The sequence below is a fragment of the Morone saxatilis genome, unplaced genomic scaffold (assembly GCF_004916995.1).
Source record: "Morone saxatilis isolate NCDOM2014 unplaced genomic scaffold, NCSU_SB_2.0 Contig18, whole genome shotgun sequence".
Classification (NCBI taxonomy): Eukaryota; Metazoa; Chordata; class Actinopteri; family Moronidae; genus Morone; species Morone saxatilis.
In genome coordinates, this window is record NW_023339740.1 from 26707908 (window position 1) to 26722699 (window position 14792).

Here is a 14792-nt window from a genome sequence, read left to right on the forward strand (position 1 = left end):
TGTCGCGCTACAGGTCGGGAATGGTGAGTGTACAAGAGCCTTAAGGATGCTGCACTTCTAAAGTTATTATCAACTTGAAACCAAGGTGGATCCTTTTGAATAACTTTTCCAGGAATAAAAAGTTAAAGGAGAAGAACCGGTGCAGGAATAATTCTGATGCATAGAAAAACGAAAAAACAGATGCCAACTGCCTCACCTGTTACACCTGACAGAACCGGAATGGAGGCCAACAGTGAGTGTGGAGAGAATTGGCTGTATTATTCCACACTAATAAGAGAGGAAATAAATTAAGAAGCCTCAACTGAATTGCTTAGAAGTGGGACTGAAGGAGTGTAAAGATAAACTGGTTGATGTTGAGTTGGCACTCTATGGAACACAAGAGAGGATGAATGAAAGAAAAGAAAGAGAGAAAAGTATGTAACGCACTCCAAAAAGAAAAGAAAGAACTACGAAGAAACAAAACTGAAAGATTGGAAAGCTCTTCAGCCATCACATTTAATATCAGAATATTTGGCCTCGCCAAAGATGTGGAAAAGGCTGATGATCTCCAGAATGCAGAGATATTTTGCCAAAGAAAGAGAGAGTGCTGAATTTCAGGGGAATTAAAGTGAAGATCTTCCCGGATTTAACAGTGGGGGTGTTCCAAAAGAAGAGTGCAGTTCAAGGATCTCAGGATGAATTTACACCAGGCAGAAGTAAAACATGGTCTGATCCATCCAGCAACACTCATCATAACTTTTAAAGGAGATACTAACTAGATCTTGGAACAGCAGAGACCTTCTTCAACCAAGCTATTAACGATTTGCTGTCAGTGTATTGTACTGAGTAATGTGAGTGTGTATATTTGTGTAGCACTGTCACCATGTAAACTGTGAGGACCCCAGGAAGCATAGTGACTGCTTTACAGAAGCTAATGGGGATCTTAATAAACAACACACAAACATATATACTGTTTGTGAACTGCTGATTAACTTCAGTTTGCCTGCCTGTTGCTCAATTTAAGGCTGAAATTGTGTTTTTGCAGATGGCACTTCTAAATGACACAGTATACAGGACACACTGCACCCCTGGGACTCTGGAGTCAATGTCAGGCTGTACCGCCCTGACGAACTTCTTCCAGGGCAGTTTGAGGTCTGGGAGTTGCTTTGGAAACTCTAATTCAACAACAACATTTCCACTGGCAGATTGATCCTTACTTTAATTATATCTTTTCATTTTTGGCACATGTAATCATGTTTCCGTAAGAGCTTAAGTTATTTTGTAATGATGAGCCATAACTGTATGTACTGGGTACTTGTGTCTGACCTTAGTTGCACATTATGATGTTTTTACAGGGCAATACTTGAATTAAACTTTGGACATTGCAAAACATGCTCTGTAACCCTGTCCATCTGCGATTGTAGCTATTAAACATGCTTTCCACACAAATGTAATACTATGCCATTTGACGAATGATGAATGATGCTCAGTGTTTTTTAATTAAATAGCTGATCAAATAAGGACCGCAACCAGTTTCATATTTGTTCCCTGAGACCCATTAATTACACAGAGCTTCCCTCTCATTAATTCATGAAATAACTCAATTTCCTCTGCATTACTGAAGCACAAGGACACATGGGATCCAATCAGAATATTTGGAATTTATTAAATGATTGAGTGCAGTGGGTTGTAATGGTACTATAAGCGAGGTAATCTTCATCAGACATGCTTTATGAGTTACTGTGGAGCTTCACTCAGGCCGAACATTACCTCTTAACTCCACAACACACATGTGGTATCTCCCATCAGCCATGCTCATATGTATACACACTACCACACACAAACAGAGTGGTTCCTATCATTGCCACAATGATCGTCAAATTCCTGGCAGACTTTCAACAGAAGCAACATTCATCTTTACGCCTCATTAACCAAGAGACAAGGATGTCATGATCCTCTGAATGCACATTATCACACACACCCCCACACATGCGCGCACACTGTAATGTACAGAATGACACAAGGTATGCAAGTGCTCATTCATGCAAATCACATATGCACAAAAACACTTTTATGCACAAACAGACAATCGCACAAAGGTACACACTCCACCTCATGCACAGAGACACCTGCAGCGAGCTGAGCAGCGTTGATCTATAATGTGCACCCACCCAATCATTATCCATGTAACATATAATCACTGCAAGTTAGCCTGTATTATACACCATCCAAAAAGTTAACCATCATGGTGTCTATGCCCTGAAATGACAGTAATAAACTGTATTCGAAGTGCATTTTTAGTGATGCTTTCAGAACTACTGCTGCTACATTCACATTCCAAACCACAGACACATGCTTTAAACTTTTAAGGAGGGTGAGGTTGCAAAATATATTTTTACATATCTGAGAATGGGTTTTTTCATGCCTTTAATTAACAGGTTGGTTCTTGTTAGGCAGGCAAAGTAAAGTAATGAGCTAATTATTTGTCATAACTGTATTTTTTGTGCTGGAATACCTTGGACAATTGTTATCAATCTCTCTGCAGGATAAATCCACAGGTGAAATCACCTTGCAGGCACACTGTGGTTTGTCCAAGGTCATTCTGGAAGATGTCAGAAATTACACAGTTAAGAGAAGGAGAGGATGTCTGTGCTCTTTTTCTTTTTGTCTAAAAAATGGGGATGTCTCCAATGTGCAGGTTCATCAGTGTAGAACGAGTTAAGCATACTGCTACGAAATGTAACTTGACTAAATCAAGTTTAAAGTGACAAAAGAGTGAATTTTAATGATGCTACCTCACAGAGAGAACACAGACTGTTGTTACTGATGGTATTCAATCAAACCATCTTACCACCAGATATGGGTTGTCACAGGGGTCTATCCTTGGTCCTTTGCTGTTTACCTACCTACAAAAATAACATAAACATTTCTATTTAATAGTTCAGCATCCATTTTTTTGCAGATGATACAATTTTATACAGCCCCAGCCAGTCTTTCAAGATCTATATTCAACAACTAAATCACTTAACTTAAAAATCTAAATGGGCTTCTTGTATAAAATTAAAGGGTGTCTGTATTCCTTCCAACCATAAAACTATTGTGCAGTCAACCTTCATGTCTGTCTTCGACTATGGAGATATTTTGTGTTATAATGCCGACACGTCAACACTTCAGTAGTTAAACCCTGTGTATCACAGTGCATTACGCTTCATCATAAATTATTATTCATTTACAAAGCTCTACTGTTAAAGCTCTGAAACTACCTCACATCTCTACTTTCATTTGTAACTACAGTACACAATCCCTTACGAACACACTAATGTTGGCAGAACCTTGAACCTGTTTTTATGAATTCCTTGTCAATTGTGTGATTGTGAATGCTCTCATAGAATAGAGTAGTAGAGCAGATCTCTCTTGGAAAAGATATATAAATCTCAATGAGACTGCCTGAATAATAACCAAGAGGCTATGATCTAGCAGGTTTTCCATTTAGTGTCCTTTCCATAGACGTGTGGTGCATTATGATGTAGAACACAGAAGAAGCAAACTAAAAGTCTTTTTTACAGCAATCATTTGATTAGAGGGGAATGTTTGATATTCAAAATTGATTTTGGGTAGATTATGACTAAGCAGTACCCCTTATTCTTATGAAAGAAATCTAGTAAATTCATGGCGAAACCTTTACTTTACCCCAAAGTTGACCAACAGTGCATGTCTAATGCCTCAGTATTCCAGCCTGATTTCTGCTGCCCCCCCTTGCCGCTTCCCGTAATAAGGATGAACTAAGATATGACCACACTGAGATATGTGTACACTTTCAGGCCTCTTTTGTAATTAACTTTTATTATCAGAAGTTTTATGCCATCGGATATAGGTGAATATCTTCAGCATGCGTTACACATTATATAACAGGGTAGAAGAGAGTAACTAGTTTGTTTGCGTGTCAAAAGGCCATAACAATTGTGTCAAACCTTGAAGAATGGGCAAACAGCTGCAGTCATTTCTACTAAGTCAACTTCCCCTTCTGCCCTGATTTATGTAACCCTCATTAATTACCCTCATTAATTATTTAGATAGTGGTGAGGGACCAATAAAGCTTAATTAAAAACTGAACAAGATGATTGAGGCAAATGCAACTTTGCTGGATCTCAATAAATAGTCTGTGTAGAATCTGGAGACTGTTTCAGCTGCATGTCCTCAGTAATTGGGTGATCCAAATAGATGACACAAACGATCCAAGGACAGGTAAACAAGCATGTAATTATCAAGCGGCAACTGAAGCCAGCGCACAACTGACAAAAATTGCAGTTCATCAAACGGCCACTTGAGGCTAGCATGACCATAACGCCCCATAATAAAATGCCCAACTTTACAGCCTGGGTGTTATCAGAAATTAGAATCCACTGAATTAGATTCCAGCAATGTCTATACAATTTAAGAGAATTTACTGGAGTCTAGTAGATTCGCTGCTGTTCTTTTGTATCATATAATTAGATGGCTTGACTGAGGACCTAAAGCTGTTACTGTAAACTAGTGTGTAGGGTTAAAGATTAAAAAATTAGATACCAAATCCCAAATCTCGTGATTTTATTTTAACTTTCCATTCAAATGCAAGCAGCCTCCCACACATAGATTGTATCTATGAATTAGCTGCCAGAATTGACTAACTTACTGATCAAAATGCAAAGAAGATCCCCCTGAATTGAATAGTTGACTGCAAAATGAGGTACAAATATGATGATAATAAATCACACTTGAAAATGTAAATTTATTAGTGCCTTCTCCTCGAAACTGTTTCGCTAACTCCTATAGACACATTTGAGTTTTGATAGTGGCTGTCAGTTATAGCTATCAATCATGCTGAGGCACACATTTTTATATATCATCAAATAACAAATTAAAAACAAATTCATCAGAAAAATGAACACTAGAACATATATCAGCATGGCGATAAAAACCTAAAACAACAGAAACCGCTTAAGGGAAAAATGTATTTGATGTGTCACACCTATAGTGTAACCAACATCTGCAATGTTTATACATCTATGCTCCCACACAACTCTCAAAAACTGACATTGTTTCAATAAGCTCTGACCAATGTCGGGGAGAACAACGTGCACAAGGTCACAGGTTTCAGACTTAAAAGAAAAATGTAGCAAAATGTCCTTAATCTGAAAGATTTCACTTCAAGTTTCTATTCTTGTGATTATATGTGGTCCTTAGGTACATAAGAACATACATACACACCCACACTGTCTATGCTGTCACACTTACACACATACACACACCAGGGATCACGTTCAGCCAGGCTCTAAGTGTGGATGAGACGAAGTACTTTGGTAGGTAATTGCAGATCGTCTCGCCTTTGAAGCGAGGTGAAGCATAGGTCGGGTGAAGTTGGAAACATGGAGGAGGCAGGAGTTGGTGGGGTGGAGTGTGTGTGGGTGTGGGTGTGTGTGTGTTATGGGGTAGTCTGAGGGAGAAAAGGCAAACTGTAAGTCAGTTTAATCTATGAACCAGCCTGACACCTGGAGGTAAAATACATCAAATGGAGAAACCAGAGGCCTTTAGAGAGAAATGGAGAGATGGAAAACATGGAAGACAGAGTGAGGAGGGGAAAGGAGGACGGCACAGCAAAGTCATAAAAAACGGAAATAGAGATGGTGGAATTGGCAGAAAGAACAGACTAAATGAAAATGAGAATGAAATAAAGAAATAGAAAACAGGGGCAATCACAGAAAGAAGGGAAAAGCAAAAAACAGGTAAAAAAGGAAAAAGAAGAAAGGACAGAAATCAAGATGAGAATGACAGAGATAGAGATATAGGTAGAGATTGTTTAGAGAAACCTATTTTAGGGTGAAGGCAATTTAGAGAAACAGAAAAATTCAATGGAAATGTTTATTTTGGTATATCCTTTGATGCTTGATAATGCATTTTCAACCAACTAACGCATTCATTCATTCAAGCAATGTTCACAACTGACACTGACAAACTGAAAGATGCTTTTATGTACGATTTTTGTCCACTCTTGTCCACTAAAAGGTAAAATCCACAGGGTACAAACAAATCACAAACATAGTTTATGCTTATGAGACAAGCCACCACTAGCTCACAGTAGCCCCTTGTGATTATGCAGGATGTATTGAACACCTATCTATATGGTATGAACTGAACTGAAAGAGAAGGAGTGGTAGTCAAAGTAGTCTGAGGAGAGGGTGTGAACTAACCCTGTCACATGCTGTTTCATTACAGACTTCGCAGCTCCAGAGGGAGCTCGGACTAGAGTCGCCACTCCTTCGCATCAAAAGGAGCCAGCTGAGGTGGTTAAAATTTCTGGGCATGTCCAACTGGGAAGAGAATCTGGGGATACACCCAGAACCTGCTGGGGGGGATTATCTCATTTGGCCAGAGAATGCCTCTGGAGGAGCTGGAAGGCATTGCTGGAGAGAGGAACGTGTGGGCCCAACCCTGGATTAGTGGATGGTAATAGATAGATGGATGAAATGTTTATTGAATTTAAGTGATTTCAACACTGATAGCAAACAAATTACAGCATTAAGTTACATTAAGTTTTTATAACGTGAACTTATAAGTATGCACTGTATGTATATTATGGAGTTTCCCCAACTCAAAATACTTATTAGTTCAATAAAATGACAAACTTAAAGTGGTTGCAAAATATTGCGTCAAGTGTTTTGAGTTAGATCAAAGTAAAAGCAATCTTCAATGTCAAGAATTGGACTCACAGTATTGAAACAGACCTGCTGTTTAAAGCAGAGATGGTATACAGTAACTCACAAACTGTAGCTCAGCCAGCTCAACTCAACTCCCCAGCTGCTGCAACCTTGATAAAATCCCTATTCCTTACATGTGCAGTGCAGAAATAGATAAAAATATGACAACGTCATTATGTGTACTGAAACTAAATGAGCAATCAGTGCCGTTTTCACTCATGCAGCTTATGAGTGTGTCCACTATCATAACAATGGCCTTTCTTCACAACGTGGTGCTTAGCCTGTCATTGTGGTTTACTCCACCTGTTAGTCCCAGCAAATGAATGACATGATTTCATGGTTTCACTTTGTCTTGATCACAAACACTGAACAGCAGTTGCTGCTCTGGATAACAACATCTGCCAAATTCTGTAAATGTCACTGTTCATCTAACTCTGAAATGCACTGAACCACTTACAGTAGCTCAGCATGAATTGATGGGAGAAGTTGAAAGGAAAAATAAATATGTTGTCCACTGGTTTTGTGAGCAATGCTGCACCTGTGCGACTTTGATTTGATTATACCATTTAATGCTTCCCGGTTATCTGAAGTTTAATTTGAAAAACTACAGGAATAAACATCCCTAAAATGATGCTCGGAGAATGGTTGCAAGCATCACTGAGGTTGATGGTGCGGTCACAAGTCAATTTTTGTTGAAGTGTTTGGTTGTTTTTTTTTTCCAAAAGCAGATCCAAAGCAGTGAAAAAATCTACAATTTGCACACCACTACGCAATCAGGGCTTCTGCAGGTCAGCCCCTTAAACCAAGCTGCTTTCAGGCTTTCAAGCTGTAACCATGTGGTATTCACAGGTTCTTCAAGTAACAACCCGTATTCTGAGGTTCAGGTGCTGTTACAAAAGCTGAGAACAGTGAAACACGTTGAGGAGGAGGCATGATTTTGGGGTTACATGGAGAGAGAAAAAAGAAAAGATTCCCAAGAATGGATGTAGCTTCAGAATCACTGAGACAGAACATAGAGAGTGAAGATTTACAGGGTTTAAGCGATATAGGGAGATAGAGAAAATAGAGGAGACTTGCAGAAGGAGACAATTTGATCTCTGGTGTTGTGAAGAGGAGAAAAGATGTTAAGTGGAAGGTTGCAGACTCGTGGGGGTCTGCCTCAAGGATTTCTCTTGGAGGAGCTCACTTTTCATTCCTATAACTCAAACTACCTGTTGCTAATGTTGTCTTAACAATATGGAGAGGTCTACCGAGCCACGTTGAACGGATAATTATCAAACCGTATAAGAAGTGAGGGGAAAAAAGGCCATTTGCTAACTCAAAATAAAAACTGTGTAACACAATGGTTCCCAGCCTTTTTGCTTAAGGGACATATTTTCTATCACTGAATAAACTGACGACCCCTGACTAAGTAACATATTTTAATGATATTTAATTTTATATTCAATGCAACAAAACAGAACAGCTGATCTGATATACAGTCCAATTAACCCAAATAATGAACTCAATAACTGCAGCCATGTGTAAAATGACTGATTTGGATATATTCAGAGCAGTTTGTGATTATTGCAGCAGAGATGAGTTTCCCTTATATTTTAAGCAACATTTTATATAGTCCGGTCTCTGTATTGTGTCTTTTAAAAAAAATTAACAACCATACATACTGAATAGACTTATTTTTTGACAAATTCAGTGTTTTCTTCTCATTGTTCTATTAGTTGTTTGGTTGTTTAACCAGGCTCTTTATCAGAGACTAAATGCCCTAGTGTAGGTTGCCAAAGCTTCAATGATCCAATTCAATGATCCGCATCCAGTACGTAGGGAATGGATGTGTACATAAAATTATTGATTTTCATAAACACCATTATACGTACTCAAAATGCATATTCTCCAAGCAGTGTGTGCCTCAATCACATTGTAGCCTATGCAATCTGTTTTATTGTAGAATTGAAAGTGGTGCTGTGGAGGGAGGCCATACTGACTGACCTCAATGTGGGAACACCAGTGATGCTTACCCATGTGAAAGCGAGGACTTAAGCTCAAGCTGGGCCAGCATGGCTCCTATCCTGGCTCTCTTTCCTCTTCTCCTGAGGCAACAGCAACCACTCTGGGTGGATCGTCTATAAATCTGCTGCTCTTTGATCCAAATCCCACTCTTCCTTTTCTTACGACTGCATGTATTTCTTTCATAGGTAATACATGTTTCAGCAATTAAGATAAAAAAAAAAAAACAGAGGAGTTTGAAGCAGCTAGCTTCAGCTGAAAGCAAAGTTGTTGCCATAGTCACAATCTTCTAATAAAAAAATACAGATTAAAACAAAAATATAGCAAGTTTGAAGGAGCTACTGGCCATTGGTCATTGCCATGGTTATAATGATACTTCCTTTAATGGACATACAATTGTCTGGTACAGGTATTTATTTTCTATAGGTTGCTTCTGAACGCAAGCATGTCATGGTGAAGAGAGTAAGACTCCTTCCATACCAGAATGTGGAAATCCGAGATAGTCATGACATGATGCCCGGAGAAATATGGGCCCAACACACATGGCATAATGTTGCTTTGATGATGTATTGTTTACAACGACAGGAAAAACTACATTAAATAAAATAATTTTGTGAATATTATTTTATGTAATTTATTAATTATTGTCTCATTGTCCAGATAGTCCAGGTCTTCTTCTTGTGTGAGGGAGCTCGGAACATTTGGTTTGAAATATCGTTGCAGAGGACGGCAAAAAGGTAACTATTTTAACATGCTGTCTACCGCCACCGATATTTCCTGCCGGGCCTCACCCAAGTTTACCGTCCTTCTCTCAAAATAGCCAGTTGGCTTAACACTTAAAGAGACTAATTTACTGGAGGATAATTTACTGAAACAAGTCTTAACTGACATAACATCGATTAGACAGCGCAACATCATGAAATTTAGAGTTATACAGTTAAATTTAGAGACTTATTGTGCTACATTAACCTTTATAGCTGTAACATGACCATTTATATGGTCAGTGACTGTGACCTCTGCTCCTGTAAATATCTGTATATATGCAGCAGGCAGAATATAGCAAAGAATGAGCTGGAACACATCTAACAATAAAATGTCAAAATAAAACTTCACAATCGTGGTGCTTATAATATAGCCAAAGAAGAGCTACCTTTTACTAAATTTAAGTTCCAGATTATCCTTGGGTAAAAGAATGGAGAACCTACCAAAAGAAGGTAACGCTTAAAGTGTGTTATTGGTTGTACCTATAAAGGTCAATGCCACTAATATAAAGTTAGCCCTGTGGCCACTGTATTCCAGATATCTAAAAAAAATGTTTTAGGCCACAAATAGAAATGTTTAAACCTCTATTTGCCATCAAGGCCTTGTTCCTCTAAAGGAAGGGGTGTCTCAGATCATTTAAAGTTTAAAACCAATATCAAAAATTGGACATGCTGTTTTCATTGTCTGCTAAAAAAGTAAAGTAGAAAAGGTTAAATCCTCTGTAATGACCAAACACAAGAAAGATAGAGTAAGGAGGGAAAATGAGAGAAACTACGGTTGAGATAGAGAGAAGGAAGTGAGGGAGGAGAGGGATTATTGGTAATTGAAAGATAAAATGGTAATTATCCAGAAGGGGCCGAAAGATTAGAGCACTCCTTTTCCATTTAGGTGGCAGGCACTCGGGAACAGTGGAGACGGAGAAAAAGAGAGCTAAATGGAGGGAAAAACAGGGGAAATAGAGTAAGAGAACAAAGACGGGAAAAGAAAAAAGTCAAACTAGGGGAAAAAGACAACTGGGGAAGGGAAGAGAAAAAAGTGATCTGCTCAAATTCCACTTTTCTACCACTCATCCTTCTTCATAATAGAACTGTCAAATCAATGTGGAGCTTAGCGACAAGCTGCTCTCCTGCCTCTTGCTCGCTCTCTTTCACTCTCCATCTATTTATCCCATTTTCTCTGTTTCACTTCTCTTACTTACTTTTCACCCTCTCTCATACTTTAGTTCAGAAAGTCCTTTCTTTTGTGGCTACACCTTTAGTCTCTCGCCACATCTGATTCGGTTGTCATGTATGAGAAAACATTACTAAGGTGTTCTTGCTTCCTTTTGTATAATTTGGACACTCAATACACTGGTTTATTTCACTCTCTTGTGCCATTACCTGCATACTTCCTCTGCCTCTCCCCTCACTGGGCCATCTCCAAGTTTTTCCCATTTTGCCTTCTGTGTATTACTAACCTTCTTTTTTTCTTCCCTCTGTATGTATTTTAAATTAATTCCCTCCTCTCTGTTCTTCTTCTCTACACTCTGTAATCTCTCTCAATTTTGTCCCTCTTTGGTGTATGTAAATTTTGCTTTAAAAAGCTCTGCACTTAAATGGCACTGGGTTCTGAATATTTGATAAAGGATATATCCTATTGTCATACTAAAAAAACATTAAAGTTTATATATATATATATATATATATATATATTTGCGTGTGGTAAATAAACACTGGGGGATTGGGCATGAATTGGTGGAACAAAAAAATGTATATATTTTTTATTTTATTTATTATTTATTTATTATATAATAAATGTAATCATTCAAAGGTCAAAGAGCAGTAGTCATGAACTGTGCTGTTTTTTAGCCTAGGCCTTTTAACAGCGTATACCTGAAAGTCCATTGTCATCAAAAAACTATTAAAAAACAATTTATTACAATTATTCTTTCTTTTTTTTTACATTTTACATTTTACCCAGACAGTACAACAAAAAGCTATCTTTTCAGTGTTTTGGACACTTCGAGGCCTAAGAGTTTGCTGTTGCACACACAAAGCCACTGGCCATTTGAAGGATTTAACTTATGACCTTTCAGCTACAGGACGGTCTTTCTACCTGTCCAAACGGTCCTGCAAAGCTGATGATCCTCCCTCCTCCTGCTTTTCAATTCCTCTCTCTGTGGGTTTGTGTGGCAAAGACGCTGAAGAATGTTCGCTCTCTGTGTCATCCTCACTGTAGTTAGCTCTCTTCAATTCTCTTTGCTGCAGGTTCACACAGGGAGAAGGATTCTTCTCTCTACCTTTTTCCATTTGTCTTTACTGTGGGCTTGCAAAAGAAAAATACCATAAAGGAATGTCCTTTTTCTCTCCCTGTGTAGCTATTGCTGCTTGTCCTCTAGTTCTTTAGAAGACAGATGTCAGTTTGATGGTGAGCTTTCATCTGAATACTATATATTTAGCTAATTGTGGTCTTGATGATGGCTGTGAAGTCTCACTGATGATAAATTAAAAACGCCAATCGAAATTTAAAGGACTTAATTTGACTCTTGAACTTTGCAAAGTAACAAGGCCAAGTTCTTTGGTTGAAAAACTATTATCAATCATTGACAGAGCCCCTGGGTGGCCTTAGAGAGAAAAATATATATTGAGGCCATGTTTTACTACATCAAGCGCTCAAATTCGTTTAGGTTTTGATTCATTCGTGGCCACAAGATATAATTCATTCCCACATTTTGATTCATTTGTGCACACAAGATAGTTGTACAGAGAGTCACAGCACAATAGACCAACCTTTCTCCGCGAAGCATGAAGTGCAGTACACCTGCTGCAAATATTATTATGCAAGGCATTGCAATGGAAACAGTGGCTGCAGAAAAATACACCTCCATCACTGGGTTTGTGATCAGTCCCCTTTAGGCGCAACCCAAGACAGGAGAGAGATTTACTAATCTGGTCTCTCGGAAATGAAATGCCCAGATCAAGATGCCTGTGTCGACTGTCCTTACCTCACACAAGATCTAGGTGGCAGTTTATCATTAAAAGAGGGTCACGAGTATGGTTATAAAATGCTAGGACAACTGGGTCTTACAGGCGCAAACTGGTGTGACTTCTTTGTCATGTCTCACACGGAATTCCATTTAGAGAGACTTTGATGCCAACATGTGGCCGGACGTGAAGCGGAAACTAGACTGCTTTTATTTTTAACACATCTTACCAACTCTTTTGAAGAGAAGAAGGCGTAGCTACAGTTAGCTACACAAGAAAATTACGATGAGTATACACAGACTATGTTAACTATGTTATAACTATGACATGCATTTTGATGAATTTGTATGCATGTACAGGAAAGGATCACTTCATTAACTACATATTTATACTCCTGAATCACTCAAATATTTACCATTTTTTTGCATTTAGAAATATTAATACATTTGTATGCATATATGTAATAAGCAGATGGTTTGTACTTATTTCAGGGAAGGAATGGTGTTATTGTACTGTACATGGCAATTCTACTTGAATAACAAGGGCAGGTATCTGCTTATTCAAGGTCGCAGGTTTACTAACAATTAATTTACATGCATGTATTTGCTATACAAAGTGAATTAAAAGTGATTAGGTTGCTGACAGTTAATGTAACTGCATTCATTTACACTGTTATGTTATACATGTTATACTTGTACTTTGAGTTTTTCCATTTTGGAAAACGTTCAGTCAAAAGATTTGGTATTCTTTAATTCTTCTAATGGCCGGTTTAACATGAATCCTAAGGCGAGCAATTTCCTGGGTCTGCAACACCTCCTCCTGGGTAAGCTGTCTATTAGACCTTAGGAATGGTGGCATTACAAGACTGACATTTTTGTCAGATCACTAATAAGTAAGCCCTTATCAGACTCTACCTCATCCCCTTCCTCTAACAAAGACAGGATCCCAGACAACTTTGGGATTTCTTTGTCTGAGGCTGACCCTGTCTATATGTCACTGGCCAAAGTAATTGCACCAGAAGGGCTGCCAAGTAAGGACTTAGGTGTAGTTGTTATAGGAGTAGGTTTCTGAATTCACTTTTTAACTGGGCCTTTGTACATGTAATTATGTACAGTGTAATATCACTGTACTTTTAAAAGACAGAGACATTAGGTAAATTACTGTCTCTTGTGAAGGCCAAATAGAGATAGATCCTAACACAAGTGATGCACATTCTGACAGTTGCCTGAGATATTGAAACGAGTAGCAATGTCCTGCACTAAAAAACCCTGCCTCAAACAACAGAAAAAAATGGTCTATGAGAGGTAGGCTTGTTGTATGTTCTTTAAATCCATTTCTAATAATGTGTTAATCTGCTTGACTCCATCTTACCGTACTGTCAGCTGTAGGTATAAAACACAGGAGTGATATATTGTCATTGGAAACGTTCAAGAAAGAACCAGTTGTTTCTTGATTTCACAAGCTCCTCTTGGCATGAGATGGTCTTGCGGGGGTCTCTTGAAACTGCTCCTCCAGTGGCAGAGATCTTTGGTCGTAATCTTCATGTGAAAAACTTTTCTCTACAATGCTGGAAGTGCAAAGTAAAAATTTAATGTTTTATGGAGGAAGTAGGTTAAACAGCATCTTCCCAGCCAATCAGCAATGTTAAAGCTCTGACAATAAACCCCAAATTCCACCAGGCACGGCTGTGATGCTTTCTAGCCCCACCACGGTCAGCGGAGCTGACCGTGCCCGATCTAGGCAGTGCTCTAAATTCCACCAAAAGCACCACGGCGTGTCTCAGAAGCATCCCAGAAGATGGTATGCTGGCACTATTTACCTTTTTAACTAACACAAGTTTAATAATACAGGGTAGAATATAACAAGTATAGTGAAACTGAATATGTGTGTAGGTTACTCACCTTGCTCTGATCCTCTGGCCAGGCTTCGTACTGGACCACACAAATAAGGCTGGTACACTCCTCTCCTTCAGCTTCTCAATCCTCGTCAAGGTCCTGTTGAAGCAGTCTTCAGTGAAGTGATCCTTGAAGTGATAAACTTCTCTATCCTGTGAAATCCACAGCTAGTTAGCTAACATAGTAACATGGCTAATGCTAGCTAATGGCCAAATGAATGTTATGCTGTCAATTCGAATACTTCCGTTAGTGCATGTCTATGTAGTACACAACGCACACTTACTTGCATAGTGTGCCAATTGCGTCAGCGTAGTGTTGTCTCAAATCGAGCACGGCCGTTGCACACTTACTGGAAATGACGATCACAACATTTTACCGCATAGGCAAAGACAAAGGAGATGGTGGTGGATTTTAGGAGGAACAAGCCCCTGCCCTCTCCTGTCAGCATCGGCGGG